This window comes from Microcaecilia unicolor, chromosome 8, assembly GCF_901765095.1.
Source record: "Microcaecilia unicolor chromosome 8, aMicUni1.1, whole genome shotgun sequence".
NCBI classification, from domain to species: domain Eukaryota; kingdom Metazoa; phylum Chordata; class Amphibia; order Gymnophiona; family Siphonopidae; genus Microcaecilia; species Microcaecilia unicolor.
In genome coordinates, this window is record NC_044038.1 from 71,975,381 (window position 1) to 71,994,593 (window position 19,213).

Here is a 19,213-nt window from a genome sequence, read left to right on the forward strand (position 1 = left end):
GCACTCTGCCTCCCTTCCATCAGGTCTGGCCACCAGCATCACGTTAGAGATGAACTACTTCCAGTTTAACAAGAAGTCGTTCATCTCTGATGTGGTGCAGGTGGTCAGACCTGATGGAAGGGAGGCAGAGTGGTGGCAGCGAAAACAGATGCTCTCGTCACTCTGCAAATGATTTTTAAATGAAGGGCTGATGGAAGAAAGGGGCTAGGGCTGGGGCTGGAACTGGGAGCTATAAGGGGGGGAGCCAGGTGGGAAAAAGGGGCTGAAAATGGGGGAACTGGGTGGGACAAGGGGGCTGGGGCTGAAAAGGGGGAGCCAGGTGGGAGAAAGGGGCTGGAGTTTAGAAATGGCCCTGATTCAAGGGCTAGAAGAAAGTGGCTGGGTATAGCAAAAGGGGGATGATGCTGACATATGCTAGGGTAACAGAAATGGCCTGACACTAGCGGCAGATGCAAGAAGGGGCTGATTATAAATCTGAAGCAGGGAGAAAGGGGGGCTCAGCTATCAGAGTGGGGTTGTAGATGAGGGTGGGAGACAGGATCTAATGCTAGGCATTAGCAAAGAGAGCTGGGGTCTGATGAGGGGCAGATGGGATATAAAGGTTGGGGGCTGATTCAGGGGCTGGGAGAAGGAAGAGCAGGGCAGATACTGTGTGGGGGAGGGGAGATGCAAGAGAAGGTAAAGATGTAGGGAAAGAGTACTGATAGAACTGAAAAATAAACTTGCAGAGCTATCGTTAGTAATATGTAATTTATCTTTAAAATCAAGCATGGTACTGGAAGATTGGAGGGTGACCAATGTAACACCAATTTTTGAAAAGTGTTCCAGAAGTGATCCAAGAAATTATAGACCAGTGAGCCTGATGTTGGTGCCGGGCAAAATGGCAGAGACTATTATACAGAACAAAATTACTAAGCATTAACATAAGCATAGATTAATGAGACAAAGCCAATATGAATTTAGTCAAGGGAAATCTTGCCTCAGCAATCTATTACATATCTTTGAAGGGGTGAATAAGCATGTGGATAAAGGTGAACTGGTCGATATTGTGCATCTGGATTTTCAAAAGGCATTTGACAAAGTACCTCATGAAAGATTCCTGATGAAATTAGAAAGTAATGGGATAGGAGGTAATGTCCTATTGTGGATTACAAATTGGTTAAAAGATAGAAAACAGAGAGTAGGGTTAAATGTTCTGTATTTTCAGTGGAGACGGGTAGGTAGATAGTGGTGTTCCCCAGGGGTCTGTGCTGGGACTGCTGCTTTTTAACATATTTATAAATAATCTAGAGATGGGAATAACTAGTGAGGTAATTACATTTATGGATGACCGAAAGTTATTCAAAGTTGTTAAATCACAAGAGGATTGCACTGCAGTCACAAACTGCTATGCAGCTTTCTACTGATGCAGTGGTGCGATTACACCATGCGAATATACAAGCTTCAGCTTTGGAATCTCCCTGTGAAATGCACTATGTAGTCAGCTTCGTCAATGTGGTACATAGGTACATAAGTATTGCCATTCTGGGACAGACCAAAGGCCCATCAAGCCCAGCATCCTGTTTCCAACAGTGGCCAATCAAGGTTACAAGTACCTGGCAAGATCCTTAAACATTACAATACATTTTATGCCGCTTATCCTAGAAATTAGCAGTGGATTTTCCCCAAGTCCATTTTAATAATGGCTTATGGACTTTTCTTTTAGGAAACTTTCTAAACCTTTTTTAAACCCAGCTAAGCTAACTGCTTTTACTACATTCTCTGACAACAAATTCCAGAGTTTAATTACACATTGAGTGAATAAATATTTTCTCCAATTTGTTTTAAATTTACTACTTTGTAGCTTCATTGTGTGTCCCCTAGTCCTAGTATTTATGGAAAGACTAAACAAGTGATTCACATCTACCCGTTACAATCCATTCATTATTTTATAGACCGCAATCATATCTCTCCTCAGCTATCTTTTCTCCAAGCTGAAGAGCCCTAGCCACTTTAGCCTTTCCTCATAGGGAAGTCGTCCCATCCCCTTTATCATTTTTGTTGCCCTTCTCTGTATCTTTTCTAATTCCACTATGTCTTTTTTGAAATGTGGTGACCAGAATTGCACACAATATTCAAGGTGCGGTTGCACCATGGACTGATACAAAGGTATTATAACGTCCTCATTTTTGTTTTCCATTCTTTTCCTAACAATACCTAACATTCCATTTGCTTCCTTAGCCAACGCCGTACACTGAGCAGAAGGTTTCAACTATCATCAACGATGATGCCTAGATCCCTTTCCTGGTCGGTGACTCCTAATGTGGAACCTTGATTTATGTAGCTATAATTCGGGTTCCTCTTTCCCACATTCATCACTTTGCACTTTCTCACATTAAATGTCATCTGCCATTTGGATGCCCAGTTTCCCAGTCTTGTAAGGTCCTCTTGTAATTTTTCACAATTCTCTTGCGATTTAACAACTTTGAATAACTGTGTCGTCAGCAAATTTAATTACTTCACTAGTTTCTCCCATCTGTAGATCATTTATAAATATGTTAAAACCTGTCATTTCTTCCTCTATAACATCATCAAAATTTGTCCCTTCCTTTCTGAACACACTACTAAAACCCTTATCCACACTCTTATCAACGCTCCCTTAGATCAGGGCAGGATTAACCCTTTGGTGGGCCCTAGGCACATAAGCATATTAGGCTGTTCTCTAGATTATATACAGTAGAGAGAACTACCATCATAGGCCTCCAGGCATATTTAACATCATCAACAGATCCAAATGCACAAAAGGTGCTGAAGGATAAGAGCAAGCCTCCAGAATCTAGTTCCGTCATTAAATTTGGGAGGCATTCTGATGAGCAGAAGGAATGGAACCAACAGAATATACAAAGAAGGAAAAAAGCTCTTTAAAGAATCAGATCAGCAAACAAGTGGCAAATGCAGAAACACAGTGGAAAATATAAAGTATTACTCCAGAAACCATATGTGGATCAAGTTCAGACACCTGAATGGTTAAGATGAACTGAAACGTAAGGGTGAGAGATTGATTATTGCAGACCAGGACAGTGAATTATGGATGAGATGGTTTACAACAAGCATAGAAAAACTGGTGCAACAGACATTTGTAGATTCTGTAAGAAAGAGCTGGAAAAGGTTAGTTATATCATAACTGGCTGTGAAGTGCTGATGGCAACTCTGTAAACATTACAATATCACTGTACTAGAAACACATTGGGATCATGACCATAAGAGAACTGTGGAAACGAAGAGGTTACGACCACCTGGGACATCCCTATCCCAAGAGAGAAAAAGCTGGATGCAAGAGAACCGGATAAAGTGGTAAAAGAAAGAAACACCAGAATGGCATTAATTGCAAAGGTGCAGTGGCATACCGAGGGCAGGGCGGTGGGGGGCATTCCGCCCTGGGTGCACACTGCAGGAGGGGTGGAGGGAGCAGCCGTGCGGCTGTTGGCTCCGCTGGTTCTCTGCTCCCTCTGCTGTTACTTCCTGTTCCGGGGCAGAGGGAGCAGGGAACCAGCAGAGCCAACAGCACCCCAGCAAATAAGAAGAATGCACCCAGGGGGTGCGGGCTTGGAGGTGATGTGCCGGGGGGGGGGGGGTCGTTGCACCTGGAGAGGAGTGTCGTTGCACCCGGGGGGGGGGGGGGTGTCGTGCTGCACTCGAGGGGGATGGACGACGCTGCACCCGGGGGGAGGGCGTGAAGCGGTGATCCGCCCCGGGTGGCAGCCGACCAAGGAACGCCACTGCAGAGGTGTCAGTTCCAAGCGATTACTCGGTGAATCACATGAAGAGAGGGAAGATCCTCAAGTACCAAGAAATGCAGTCTGAGACCAAAACAACGTGGCAGAAAGATACAGAAATATTTCCCTTCGCTTTGGGTGCCACAGGCTTGATCAGAAAGAAATTCCAAGCACACTTCGATAAATTGCCTGTCCACATTACATCTTATGAATTCCAGAAAGAAGCTGTCTTTGGCACAATGCAAGTACTATGGTGAGCATTAGCTGTAAATTTGAGAGACTGAGATTATAACTCCACATACCCTGGCTTAGTAAGGTTCATTACTGTTATGGTATGTGCAAAACTAAACAGTATAACAAAAAACTAGCGTATTGCTTGGTATAAATTAACAACACTCAAAAATTGTGAAAAAATGGGAGAAAAGACCTCAGACAAGGGTGACACTAAGCTCTAAGACTAGAGCGGCTGAGGCAAACTAGTCACAATACTTCTGTGTAATCATCGGTCAAAACCCCCCGACCAACCTGATTGGTTGTGTAAAACTTTTAAATCTTTTTTGGTTTTTCTTATTGCATCGTGTGAAAATCAAAAAAACACAAAAATGAAAAGGGAAAGCAATCAACAAACGCTCCCCACTACAAAAGTATAAATTGTAGAAAGTACAGCTTAACTTAACTGGCTGAGCTTAGCTGCATGTGGTAATCACAACAGGGCATCCCAATGGACCCGTTTCACCATAGGGCTTCTTCAGGGGATGTAGGATACCAATCTTCTCAAAGCAGATTCTGACTCAGCAGTGGTGCTGCAGGGAAACAGAAAATTGCATGAAATATCACCAAAAACTATCCTATAGTGTCATTCATACCAAATCACAAGGAAGACAAAAAGCAAAAAGCCGGGCGAGTCGACCTCAGCGGTGCTGAAGGTTATAGTACTCCAGTGCAAAAGCATAGAAAAAGGCGCCGGTTATATATCGGGCGCCAGCGCATGCATACTGGAAGGCCTGTCAGAAGACCAACAGCTGTGCTTGACGGCCATCAAATCATCTGATAAACAATCCAATGCTGCAGTTCCCGCGGGGATCAGGTGAAAAATAAAACAATAATGAAAAAGTGAAAAATAGAAAAAACACAAAATCGTAAATAGAAGATCCACATGACTGTGTCAGTGTAATTTCAGAAAAACGCAGACCAATCAATCTTCGCATTCAGGCCCTGCGGTTCTGTGGACTTAAGGCGGAATAACCAGCGTTGCTCCAACTGTACCAATCTTCTGTTGATGTCACCACCTTGGGGTCTAGGAGTCACACTGTCGACAACTCTAACAGAAAAATCTTCTAGAGAATGTGAGCACTGTAGACAATCAGGGGCATTTTCGAAAGAGAAGGGCGCCCATCTTCCGACACAAATCGGGAGATGGGCATCCTTCTCTCAGGGTCGCCCAAATCGGCATAATCGAAAGCCGATTTTGGGCATCCTCAACTGCTTCCCGTTGCAGGGATGACCAAAGTTCACGGGGGCGTGTCGGCAATGTAGCGAAGGCGGGACTGGGGCGTGCTTAAGAGATAGGCGCAATAATGGAAAAAAGAAGGGCGTCCCTGATGAGCATTTGGTCGACTTTACTTGGTCTATTTTTTTTCACGACCAAGTCTCAAAAAGGTGCCCAAACTGACCAGATAACCACCGGAGGGAATTAAGGATGACCTCCCCTTACTCCCCCAGTGGTCACCAACCCCCTCCCAACCTAAAAAAAAAAAATTACATTTTTTTTTGCCAGCCTCAAATGTCATACCCAGCTCCATGACAGCAGTATGCAGGTCCCTGGAGCAGTTTTAGTGGGTGCAGTGCCCTTCAGGCAGGCGGACCTAGGCCCATCCCCCCCTACCTGTTACACTTGTGCTGGTAAATGTGAGCCCTTCAAAACCCATCCGAAACCCACTGTACCCACATGTAGGTGCCCCCCTTTACCCCTTAGGGCTATGGTAGTGGTGTACAGTTGTGGGGAGTGGGTTTTGGGGGGGGGTTGGGGGGCTCAGCACACAAGGTAAGGGAGCTATGCACCTGGGAGCAATTTGTGAAGTCCACTGCAGTGCCCCCTAGGGTACCCGGTTATTGTCCTGGCATGTGAGGGGGACCAGTGCACTATGAATGCTGGCTCTTCCCACGACCAAATGGCTTGGATTTGGTCGTTTCTGAGATGGGCGTCCTAGGTTTCCATTATTGCCGAAAACCGGGGACAACCATCTCTAAGGTCGACCATCTCAACATTTAGGTCGACCATCTCTAAGGTTGACCTAAATTTTGAGATTTGGGTGTCCCTGACCGTATTATCGAAACAAAAGGTGGCCCATCTTGTTTCGATAATACGGGTTTCCCCGCCCCTTCGCCAGGATATTCTTAGAGATGGGTGCCCTTAGAGATGGTCGTCTCTGTTCGATTATGCCCCTCAATGTGATATTAAGGGTGCACCTACCCTCTGGTGTGCAATACTGTGTCTATGCTCGTTAATGCGAATATTCAATGATCTGGTGGTTTTGCCAATATATAATTTTGAGCATGTGCAAAACTAACCCATTTGGAGAAATTGTCCCAATACACATACATTTTAAAACTTCCACAGACAGTGTCTTAGCTGGATCTGATTGTAGAGAATGACTGAAAGAGGAGGAAACAGCACGTACGAAGTGCAGCTTTCTGACTCTTCCTGCCTATTGGAAGACAATCCACAAGAGACAGGGAGAATAGACGACCTCTGTGGTTCTGTTCCCCCCCCCCCCCCACCCCACCCGCCAACAAATGACTTACCATGGCAATAATCTGTCTTGGAAACCACTGAATTAACACATCTGTCAGGGCCTGTCCTAAACATCTGGGCCCTAAGCATGTGCCTACTTTGCTTATGCCTTACTGCACAACTTAAATTCCGCCAGTGTCGCTACGTTCATATTATGTTTTTTCCACACTTGATATACTGCCTTTCTGTAAATACAGTCAAAGTGGTTTACATATACAATTTCTAAGGTTATATGTACCTGAGGCAATGGAGGGTTAAGTGATTTGCCCTTGCTTCATTGGCTTCCTATCTGTTTCTGCATACAGTTCAAACTCCTCTTATTGACTTACAAGTGCATTCATTCTGCAGATCCTTGTTATATCTCCACACATCCCTCTCTGGGAACTCCGTTCATCAGGTAAATCTCTCTTATCTGTACCCTTCTCTTCCACTGCCAACTCCAGACTCCATTCCTTTTATCTTACCTCACCGTATGTCAAGTTCTGTCTCTGGTCATATTCAAATCTAGGCTAAAAGCCCACTTTTGTGAGTCTGCTTTTAACTCTTAACTCCTGTTCAGTACCCATGACTATTTTAATCATTCCCACAATAAGTAATTCCCTAATCCTTTATTTGTCCTTTTGTCTGTCTCAAATAGATTGTAAACTCTGTCGAGCAGTGACTGTCTCATATGTGTTTAGTACAACGCTGCTTATGTCTACTAGCGCTATAGAAATGATAAATAGTAGCAGTCAACAGTTTTTCCCTGCCTTTCTGTGCTTTATCACTGCTGGAAGTCTGAGCAGTCTCTGTTGCTGTCCTGGTCGGTCTCTCCAGACTAGAGACTTGCACGGGAACAGGGTTCGCGGGATTCCTGCAGGGAAGGAAGCAGTTCTGCAAGGATCCCGCGGGGATGGAAGCAGTTCCTGCAGGGTTCCCGCAGGGACGGAAGCAGTTCCTGCGGGGTTCCCATGGAAGTGTATGCTGCACTTGCGCCAGCCTCTCACCTACCGAGTACCAAGTTCTTTGAGTGCTGTCTCCTCCTCCTCCTTGCTTTAACAGCACAGATGCGGAAAGTCTCCATTAAGGAGGTGGTAGAGATACAAATGGTGATGAAATTCAAAAAGGCATGGGATAAACATAGAGGATCTCTAATTAGAAAATGGAAGTTATAAAAAAAACTAACCTTAAATGGCTGCATGTGTGTGGATGTGTTGAGTGACACTTAGATGGCGACTCTGGCTGTGATAAACTAGGGCCGATGCTGGGAGACCTGTATTGTCTGTGTCTCATATATGGCAATCTGGTTTAAGATGGGCTGGAAAGGGCTTAGACATCAACTTTAGTGGCTGGAACATGAGGACAGTGTTGGACAGACTTTTACGGTCTGTGTCCTGCAAAAGAGAAAATGAATAGGCTGGAGTGGGCTTCGAGGGCAACTCCAGCAGTTGGAACATAAGGATCGGGCCAGGTGGACTTCTATGGTCTATGTCCCAGAAACGCCACAGAAAGACCATAATCAAGTATATAATATCACACTCATTGTTGATTTAATCATGAATTGATAATGAGGAGGAGTGGCCTAGTGGTTAGGGTGGTGGACTTTGGTCCTGGGGAACTGAAGAAGTGAGTTCAATTCCCAGCACAGGCAGCTCCTTGTGACTCTGGGCAAGTCACTTAACCCTCCATTGCCCCATGTAAGCCGCATTGAGCCTGCCATGAGTGGGAAAGCACAGGGTACAAAAGTAAAAAATATTGGGCAGACCGTTCTGGTTTTTATCTCCTGTCATTTACTACATTACTATTAATCCTCTCTGCTCCTGGGCTGATGCGCAGACCTCAGCTCTGACATAGACACCAGCATCAGATGTCACCTGAACTACTGGCGTGTGCATTTGGTGATCTCTTAGCACACAGTGCCAGTGAATCAGAGAAGTTTTACATGTGCGCACCAGAGTGTTCCAACTTCCGTTCCTTCCTTGTCTGCAGTGCTGTGGCTTGAACTCAGAGAGCAGACAGGAATTTTTTTTTAATGTACCATTAAATTCTTGCAGGGACAGGTTAGATTCCCTCAGAAAGGCTTTTGCCTATCAAGTCCCATTTTCCTTTCCCCTTTCTCCTCTTCTTCCTTAGGTCTTGTGTCCCAGGCTGGACACCACCTCAAACTGCTCTTCTCAGTCTATTTCCATTTCTGCATGGCAGCTGTAAATACAAGTTCAGAATCCCTGCACATCAAGGAGGTCACTTTATGTCGCGTCCCTCACCTGTGCCGCTTCTCCGTCGGGCATGCCACGCTGTCAGGGTGTCGCAGGGAGTGTTGGCCAGGAGAGGTGGTCGGGCACCAAGCCCCTGCGTCGCACCGCTGGGATCCTGTCTGCAGTCTGGGCTGCTCCGGCCCTCCGGTCCGCTTCGGTGGCGGCGGGGAGACGCCGGCCAGGTGGACAGGGCCGGCGTTCCCCGAGAAAGGGATCCCTTGCAGGCGCGGAGCCTCAGAGGAACGATGTCACTCCCCACAACGTCCGGATTGGCCGATCGCGGCTGACTCCGCCCCCTGCTTCTGGCCGGCCAATCCGGGGCTGTTGAGTCACGGTTGTGGGTAGCTCCGCCTCCTTTCAGCTGTTACCGGTCCTCCTAATGGGGAGGGCTATTTAGGAGCAGCAAAGCAGAACTCTCATTGCTTCGGCTTCTGCTTTGGTGGATTCTGTGGCGTTGGATTCTTCCTGGATTGCTCTTGCTTTGAAACTTGCCTGGACCTGGACTTTGCTTCTGTTCGCAGCCTGCCTTGAAACTTGCCTGGACCTGGACTTTGCTTTTGTTTGCAGCCTGCCTTGAAACTTGCCTGGACCTGGACTTTGCTTTTGTTTGCAGCCTGCCTTGAAACTTGCCTGGACCTGGACTTTGCTTCTGTTCGCAGCCTGCCCTGAAACTTGCCTGGACCTGGACTTTGCTTTTGTTTGCAGCCTGCCTTGAAACTTGCCTGGACCTGGACTTTGCTTTTGTTTGCAGCCTGCCTTGAAACTTGCCTGGACCTGGACTTTGCTTTTGTTTGCAGCCTGCCCTGAAACTTGCCTGGACCTGGACTTTGCTTCTGTTACCACCTGCCTTGTGTTTGCCTGGACCTGGACTGTGCTCTGGTTCGTCCCCTGCTCTGAGGCTTGCCTGGTCTTGGACTTTGTTCCTGCTTCTCATCTGCCCTGGAAGTCTCACCTGTGTCTACACTCCTCTGACTTCCTGAGGAGTTGTTGCCTCACTCTCCAGGTAAGATCAGGATTGTCCGGCTGCCTAACTCCGTTCGGCACAGGGGCTCACTTTCTGAGGGTCTAGGGCTGACAGTAAGCCGAAGCCATGAGCTCGCCGGATAAGCCTGATTTGACCGACCTGGCCCAAGCTCTTCAACAGCAGCAGGCCCAGCTTAATAGACTTTCGGGAGTCCTTCAAGATGTATGCTCACAGATGTCGGCCCAGCGCAGTCCGACTACTGGTGCCAGCCGAGCAACTCCACCCCAGCTTCTCTTCCGTCTACCTGAGCCTCCCCGGTTTGACGGTACACCTGCCGCCTGCCGCGGGTTTTTGAACCAATGCCAAATGCTCTTTGACATGCAACCTGCTTCATTCCCTACAGACAGAGCCAAGATTACGTACATCATCTCGCTATTGTCTGGGTCAGCCCTGGCATGGGCCTCACCCTTGTGGGAACAACAGGACCCTCTTCTGTCTGATCTGGGAGAGTTCTTGCGGAGGTTTCGCAGGGTGTTTGACGTCCCGGGACGCCCTTCCTCCGCAGCTAGTGAACTGCTGCGTATTCAGCAAGGAAGCAGTTCAGTCGGGGCCTTTGCTATCCAATTTCGTACTCTAGCTGCAGAGCTGAAGTGGAATCAAGAGGCCCTCACGGCGATTTTTTGGCAAGGTCTGAACGGGCGTATCAAGGATGAGTTGGCTGGTCGGGAGGTTCCTAGTACATTGGATGCACTTATTTCCCTCTGTGTCCGGATTGATGTTCGATTCCAGGAGCGAGCACGAGAACAAGGAACTTCGCGTCCGCCTCGAAGAACTTCTCCTCCTAGGCGACGGCCCACGTCTCCTCAGGGTGCGTCAAGATCAACCACAGAGGGGTCCGAAGAACCTATGGTGATTGGCAGACATCGTCTTTCAGCCGTTGAGAGGGCCCATAGACGAAACCATAGACTTTGCCTTTATTGTGGTAAACCTGGTCACTTTGTGAAGGAGTGTCCCAATAAGCCGGGAAATGCCTAGACCCAAGCCCTGAGGAAGGGGTGGCGTTGGGTCATTCGAATTTCCTTCCAGATAACTTGATTTCTGTGCCCATAATTCTCCTTTGGCATGACTTCAGGGTAAACACTTTAGCTCTGTTGGACTCTGGAGCGGGAGGTAATTTTATTGATGCATCTCTTCTTAAGAAGCTGGGTGAACCTGCAGTGCCTTGTAGACCCGCGCTGCAGGTAACGTCCATTCATGGCTCGGCTCTGCCTCATCTTGTTACCCAGCTCACCCCACCACTGAAGATGCAGGTGGGTCTCTTGCATCATGAAGAGATCCAATTTTTTATTTTGCCCCATGCTATCCATCCTGTTATCCTAGGGTTACCCTGGTTACGTCTACACGCACCCAGCATCAACTGGCCGACTGGGGAGATCAGTCAATGGAGTAAACGTTGTTTTGAGGTCTGCCTGACTCCTGTGGAACCTCCTCCTAGAAGCATTGCCGCCTCACCTGGGATTCTTCGACCTTATGAAGCTTGTCTTCCTGAGGAATATAGTGACTTTCAAGATGTTTTTGATGCACGGGAGGCTGACTCCCTCCCTCCCCATCGCCCCTTTGACTGTTCTATTGATTTACTGCCGGGCAAGATGCCTCCTAGGGGACGATTATATACTCTGTCCAGAACTGAGTCGGCTGCTATGCGGCAATACATTCATGAGAATCTTACCAAGGGATTTATTCGACCCTCCTCCTCCCCGGCTGGTGCGGGTTTTTTTTTTGTGTCCAAAAAAGACGGGTCGCTGAGACCTTGTATTGACTATCGAGGACTGAATGCTATCACGATTAAGAACCGCTATCCCCTTCCTCTAATCCCTGAGTTGTTTGATCGTCTTCAGGGGGCGGTTATCTTCACCAAGTTGGATCTCCGAGGTGCATACAATTTGATCCGCATTCGTGAGGGGGATGAGTGGAAGACTGCATTTAATACTCACGAAGGCCACTTTGAATACCGGGTCATGCCTTTCGGCCTGTGTAATGCCCCAGCTGTTTTTCAGGACTTTATTAATTTCATTTTCCGGGATTTACTGTATTCATCCGTTATTGTCTATTTGGATGATATCCTTATCTTCTCTGCTTCTCCTCAGGATCATCCAGGGCACGTGCGCACGGTGCTCCAACGCCTTCGGGCTCATCGACTGTTTGCCAAGTTGGAGAAATGTGCATTTCACCAGTCGACTATTCCTTTTCTGGGACATATTATCTCCGCCGATGGCCTTCAGATGGACCCTGCTAAGCTTCAGGCTATCCAAGATTGGCCCCGGCCTCAAGGACTTCGGGCCTTGCAGAGGTTCCTTGGTTTCGCCAATTACTACAGACAGTTTATTCCACATTATTCTTTGATTACAGCTCCTTTGACAGCTTTAACCAGAAAAGGGGCCGATGTGCGGAATTGGTCCCCCACAGCTCTGGAGGCTTTCTCTACTTTGAAGACTGCTTTTGTGTCTGCTCCAGTACTCCGTACTCCAGATATTGCTAAGCCTTTTGTTGTTGAAGTGGATGCATCTGCTCTTGGAGCTGGAGCTGTCTTATCACAGGTGGCTTCTTCTGGTAAACGGCATCCTTGTTTTTTCTTTTCTAAGAAGTTTTCCCCAGCGGAGCGTAATTATACGGTGGGGGACAGAGAATTGCTAGCCATGAAGCTTGCCTTTCAGGAATGGCGTTATCTTCTTGAGGGGGCCACTCATCCTTTTACTGTGATCACTGATCATAAGAACCTTCTTTATCTACAGAATGCCAAGCGTCTCAACCCACGGCAAGCCAGATGGTCTCTTTTTTTTGCCCGTTTTGACTTTCACTTGATCTTCCGACCTACTGAAAAGAACATCCAAGCTGATGCGCTCTCCCGAGCCTTTGAGGAGCCCGAGGACCCGGATGAGGTTTCTCCTATGCTAAATCCGGCTTGTCTTCCTGCGTCGGTGGTGGCTGCTGCTTCTCTGCGGACCCCGGTTCCTGCCCGCTCCAGACGCAAGGTGTTACAGTGGGGTCATTCTTCTGTTTTTTCTGGACATTTTGGGTTCCGAAAGACCTATCAGCTCATCTCCCGTTATTTTTGGTGGCCTCATATGGCTCAGGACATTCTACAGTTTGTTTCTACCTGTCCCACCTGTGCTCGCACCAAGTCTCCTCCAGGCAAGGCCTGGGGACCTCTGCAACCCCTGCCCATACCTCAGCATCCGTGGCAGGACATTTCTATGGACTTTATTACGGATCTTCCTCCCTCCAAGGGTAACACTGTCATCTGGGTGGTGGTGGATCGTTTTTCCCGCATGGCACATTTTGTTCCTATGCGAACCCTACCCTCTGCTGCTGTTTTGGCCTCTCATTTTGTCCAGCATGTTTTTCGGTTACATGGATTTCCTCGGCGTATCATCAGTGATAGAGGTTCCCAATTCACGTCTCGATTCTGGAGGTCCTTGTGCTCCGCTTTTGGTGTCACCACACTTTTTTCTTCAGCTTATCATCCGCAGACAAATGGCATGGCTGAACGGACTAATCAGACGCTTAAGGCTTTCCTCCGGGCTTTTACTAACGCCCGTCAGGACAATTGGACTGATCTTTTGCCTTGGGCTGAGTTCGCCTACAATAATAGTGTGCACTCTGCCTCCCAGACTTCACCCTTTTTTGCTGTTTTTGGACGTCATCCTTGTCTTCCTCCTCCGCTTCCTTTGGATCACGCTCCTCCACTAGTTCAGCCAACTCTCTCCACTATCCAGGACACTTGGAGAACAGTACAGCACCACTTGCAGCGGGCGGCGGTCCGGTATAAACGATTTGCTGATCGCCATCGTCGGGCCGCTCCCGTTTTCCAGCCGGGGCAACGGGTGTGGCTTAGCACCAAATATCTGAAGCTTCGTCTTCCGTCCTTGAAGTTTGCTCCCCGATTTATTGGTCCATTTGCTGTTCAATCTAGAGTGGGGACGGTAGTCTATCGTCTTCACTTACCTAGTAATCTGCATATCCACAATGCTTTCCACGTCTCGTTACTCAAACCTTTCCGGGCCTCACAGTGGCATCCTGAACCTAAGCGGATTACTGTTCCTGATTCTGAGCCGGATCCTGAGTTTGAGGTACAGGAAATTCTGGATTCCAAGCTCCAAAGGGGAGGACTTTTTTATTTGATTTCATGGAAAAATTTTGGTCCTGAAGATAATTCTTGGGAACCAGCAAAGAATGTCCATGCACCCGACTTGGTTCGAGAGTTTCACTCTCGTTATCCTTCTAGACCTGGGCCGAGACGGAGGAGGGGGGCTTTCGGGGGGGGTACTGTCGCGTCCCTCACCTGTGCCGCTTCTCCGTCGGGCATGCCACGCTGTCAGGGTGTCGCAGGGAGTGTTGGCCAGGAGAGGTGGTCGGGCACCAAGCCCCTGCGTCGCACCGCTGGGATCCTGTCTGCAGTCTGGGCTGCTCCGGCCCTCCGGTCCGCTTCGGTGGCGGCGGGGAGACGCCGGCCAGGTGGACAGGGCCGGCGTTCCCCGAGAAAGGGATCCCTTGCAGGCGCGGAGCCTCAGAGGAACGATGTCACTCCCCACAACGTCCGGATTGGCCGATCGCGGCTGACTCCGCCCCCTGCTTCTGGCCGGCCAATCCGGGGCTGTTGAGTCACGGTTGTGGGTAGCTCCGCCTCCTTTCAGCTGTTACCGGTCCTCCTAATGGGGAGGGCTATTTAGGAGCAGCAAAGCAGAACTCTCATTGCTTCGGCTTCTGCTTTGGTGGATTCTGTGGCGTTGGATTCTTCCTGGATTGCTCTTGCTTTGAAACTTGCCTGGACCTGGACTTTGCTTCTGTTCGCAGCCTGCCTTGAAACTTGCCTGGACCTGGACTTTGCTTTTGTTTGCAGCCTGCCTTGAAACTTGCCTGGACCTGGACTTTGCTTTTGTTTGCAGCCTGCCTTGAAACTTGCCTGGACCTGGACTTTGCTTCTGTTCGCAGCCTGCCCTGAAACTTGCCTGGACCTGGACTTTGCTTTTGTTTGCAGCCTGCCTTGAAACTTGCCTGGACCTGGACTTTGCTTTTGTTTGCAGCCTGCCTTGAAACTTGCCTGGACCTGGACTTTGCTTTTGTTTGCAGCCTGCCCTGAAACTTGCCTGGACCTGGACTTTGCTTCTGTTACCACCTGCCTTGTGTTTGCCTGGACCTGGACTGTGCTCTGGTTCGTCCCCTGCTCTGAGGCTTGCCTGGTCTTGGACTTTGTTCCTGCTTCTCATCTGCCCTGGAAGTCTCACCTGTGTCTACACTCCTCTGACTTCCTGAGGAGTTGTTGCCTCACTCTCCAGGTAAGATCAGGATTGTCCGGCTGCCTAACTCCGTTCGGCACAGGGGCTCACTTTCTGAGGGTCTAGGGCTGACACTTTAGAAGCACCTACATTTGAAATGCCAGCAAAGCTAATAACTATTACCTATTTTCCAGTCCCCAAAAGCAGACCTTTAATTTCCACTGTTCTTCCTGGAGTCTGACTATATGTAGCTTATGTAACTGATTACTGCAAAATGGCCTTTTCATGCATTTGCTGTAGTGAAAACCACATATCTTTCACCATGGTTTCTCATCGGACGTGTATGAGCTGATTATCTTCCAGAAATAAGGCAAGTGTAGCTTTTACATATCAGTCTTTTTCCTTCCCTGCATTCTGTGCTCTTTACAGGTCACTGTAAGATAATTACTTTCTTTCTTCAGCAGCTTCTCTATTTTAAATTTCCATATTTGGGAACTGTTGTTGCTTAGACAAAGCCCATGTTTAGCAGGCATTGGACTGTGACGTGGAGGGGCATAATTGAACGAAAACGTCTATCTCCATGGGCGTTTATCTCCGAGAACGGGTCCGTGAAGGGGCGAACCGAACCGTATTTTCGAAAAAAAAAAAATAGATGTCCATGTTTTATTCGACAATTTGTGAGCTGGGCGTTTTTGTTTTTCAGCGATAATGGAAAATGAAAGCGCCCAGCTCAAAAACGAATAAATCCAAGGCATTTGTTCGTGGGAGGGGCCAGGAGTCGTAGTGCACTGGTCCCCCTCACATGCCAGGACACCAACCGAGCACCCTAGGGGGCACTTTTACAAAAACAAACAAAAAGGTAAAAGAGCTCCCAGGTGCATAGCACCCTTCCCTTGTGTGTTGAGCCCCCCAAATCCCCCTCAAAACCCACTGCCCACAAGTCTACACCATTACTATAGCCCTAAGGGGTGAAGGGGGGCACCTACATGTGGGTACAGTGGGTTTGGGGGGGTTGGACGACTAAGCATTAAGCAGCACAATTGTAACAGGTGGGGGGGGGGGATGGGCCTGGGTCCACCTGCCTGAAGTCCACTGCACTCCCTAACAACTGCTCCAGGGACCTGCATACTGCTGCCAGGGAGGTGGGTATGACATTTGAGGGTGAAAATAAAAAGTTGTGAAACATCATTTTTTGTGGTGGGAGGGGGTTAGTGACCACTGGGGGAGTCAGGGGAGGTCATCCCCGATTCCCTCTGGGGGTAATCTGGTAATTTAGGGCACTTTTTGGGGCCTTATTCGTGAAAAAACAGGGTCCAGGAAAAGTGCCCTAAATTCTAGCTACAAACGCATACTTTTTTTCCATTATCGGCGAAAGGCGCCCATCTCTCCTCGGCCGATAACCACGCCCCAGTTCCACCTTCGCCACGCCTCCGACACGCCCCCGTCAACTTTGTACGCTTCCGCGATGGAGTGCAGTTGAAAACATCCAAAATCAGCTTTCCATTATACCGATTTATTCATTTTTGTGAGATAAACGTCTATCTCCCGATTTGGGTTGAAATCTAGGCGTTTTTCTCTTTCAATTATAAGGTGGACAGTCAGCTTCCTTCACGCAGTTAGCTGAAACAACAGGCTGTCGTCTCTTGTCCTCTGGTTCCAATACCCTATTCCTGGTGTTACCTTGGTCCCATAGTTGTTTGGCAGAGTGAGGTGTGTAAGGGTCAGAGGCCTCCTATGCAGTAGAAAGATTCACAGGCCTTCAGAAGTAGCTCCTAATTATAAATTTACTGGGGGCTAAGGTGAAAACAATATAGGGGTAGAGATTCAGCCAGAGGCAGTCAGCAATTTTTTGACCACCACTGACTTTACACCCAAATATTTAATGCTGGGCCATGTCCGGGTATACGTGGCCAGATAAAACTTAGTTGGTTAAGTGCAATATTCAGCACTTAACTGGCTACAAGGAACCGCATAAAGATAGGACTATGTTTTATGCAGAACTATTTATGCAGTTACTTTAGCCAGGTAAGCACTTAATATTGGCATTTGACTGGCTAAGTGCCGACTCCATCCTGTAACACCCACAAAATAGCCATTTATGGCTTAGGTGCTAACTGGGCATTTTGAGTGGCACTATCCGCTTAAGCGCTGCTGAAAATGCTTAGTTAGCCCCAGGGGGTGGGGTGGGCAGGTGCAAAATTTCCCAGGGTCTGTCTGTCTCTCTCTTGCTGCTTCTGCATACCAGGACCTGGCTGATTGCATTAAAGTGATTACCTGGGTGACCCAGGTTATTTTATTTTTTATTTTTGTTACATTTGTACCCTGCACTTTCCCACTCATAGCAGGTTCAATGCAGCTTACATATTATATACAGGTACTTATTTGTACCTGGGGCAATGGAGGGTTAAGTGACTTGCCCAGAGTCACAAGGAGCTGCCTGTGCCTGCAGTGGGCATTGAACCCAATTCCCCAGGACCAAAGTCCACCACACTAACCACTAGGCCACTCCTACACTCCACATTAATACAATCATCCGGGTCCCGGCACACAGGAGTAGGAGATGACAGACTGAGAAAGGTAAGGGGACAGGGGCAGTGTGAGTGTGTGTGTATGTGTGTGTGGGGGGGTGGCATTAATGTGTGGGGGGGGGGGGATGACACAGCAGCAGCCCCCATTGGGGTAGGGGCAGTCTTGCCCCGGGTCCAGCTGTGTCTCTCGGCAGCCTTTGTTAACCCAAGACAACTGATTCAAACAGCAAGGAGCCTCTCCTGGCCATTTACATCATTTTGAATATTGATGCCCCCCCCCTCCCCCTCCATAAAGTTTAATAAAGGCAGGGCCAGTGTGAAGGTATTAGGAGTGGCAGAGTAGCCTAATGGTTAGTGCAGCAGCTTGAGAACCAGTGAAACTGGGTTCAGTTCCTACTGCAGCTCCTGATGACTCTGGGCAATTCACTTAACCCTCCATTACCCCAGGTACAAAATAAGTACCTGTATATAATATGTATACTGTTTTGATTGTAACCACAGAAAGGCAGTATATCAAGTCCCATCCTCTAAGCAAACCTTCAGCTTTGTCAACCCATCCAGTTGACTGTCAAGTCCCCAAGATTTTGATAATTAATCTCAACAATCTTGATTACCCCAATACCATCCCTCCCAGGACAACCCCACATAAAATAGACATCAGATTTTGTTTTGTCTATATTTACATAATGGAGGTAATTCTATGAATTGGAAAGTAGGTGTACCCACCACTTAGTGCATCTTAGACAACAATAATTGGTAGTTATACATGAATGTGCTCTAGATAGGGTATATCCTGGGGAGTTTAGACAATTGGAGCATGGGTGGTCCATGGGCATGTCTCCAAGTGACTCGCATATCTTATAGAATACTAGTGGAGCCCAGCCTGTTTTCTCAACAAATGAACCGGGCCCTAGAAAGGCTCTCTTGTAAGCGATTTTTTGTCTCTCCCCTGCCCTCCCCTCCATATCCATCGATTCTTCCCTTCCCTCCCCTCCCCTCCCATCCTCTCCCCTCCGTGTCCAGCGATTCTCCTCTTCCCTGCCCTCCCCTCCATGTCCAGCGATTCTTCCCTCCCCTCCATGTCCAGTGATTCTCCTCTTCCCTGCCCTCCCATCCGTGTCCCATGATTCTCTCCTCTGCTGTCCTCCCATCCCATCCATGTCCATCGATTCTCCTCTGCCCTGCCCTCCCTCCCTCTTCTTCCCTCCCTCGATGTCCTGTGATTCTCTCCTCCCCTCGATTTGTACCTGAACGTTCTCTGGCTGGCTGGCGCTGGCTTCCGTTCCGTTTGTAACATCCCTCCTGACGTCAGCTCACCTCCAGTGTTCCCTTCCCTCTCACTGTTCCGCCCTCTGACGTCATTACGTTTTGACGCGAGGGCGGGGCAGTGAGGGGGAATGGAACGCTGGAGGCTGGCTGACGTCATCAGATGTTACGAAGCCAGACAGTGATGGAACGTTGGAGGTGCAAATTATTATATAGGATTATGTTCGCTGCATCACTCGGTGCATGTAGGCCCGCCCATTTACACCTGCCATTGATATGGCATAAATGATTCCACCTAAACAGAGATGTGCCTATGCTGACTTACATTAGTATTCTGTAATGGCATTTTGGCACACAGATGTCATCATAGAATTGGCACCCAGTGCACGGCATCGG

At 48.3% G+C, this 19,213-nt stretch overlaps 1 protein-coding gene across 1 annotated transcript in view; it reads left to right on the forward strand.

Moving 5' to 3' along the window:
• Positions 1–19,213, forward strand: part of CD79A (CD79a molecule) — a 68,892-nt gene that overhangs the window by 22,222 nt on the left and 27,457 nt on the right. The window lies entirely within an intron of this gene.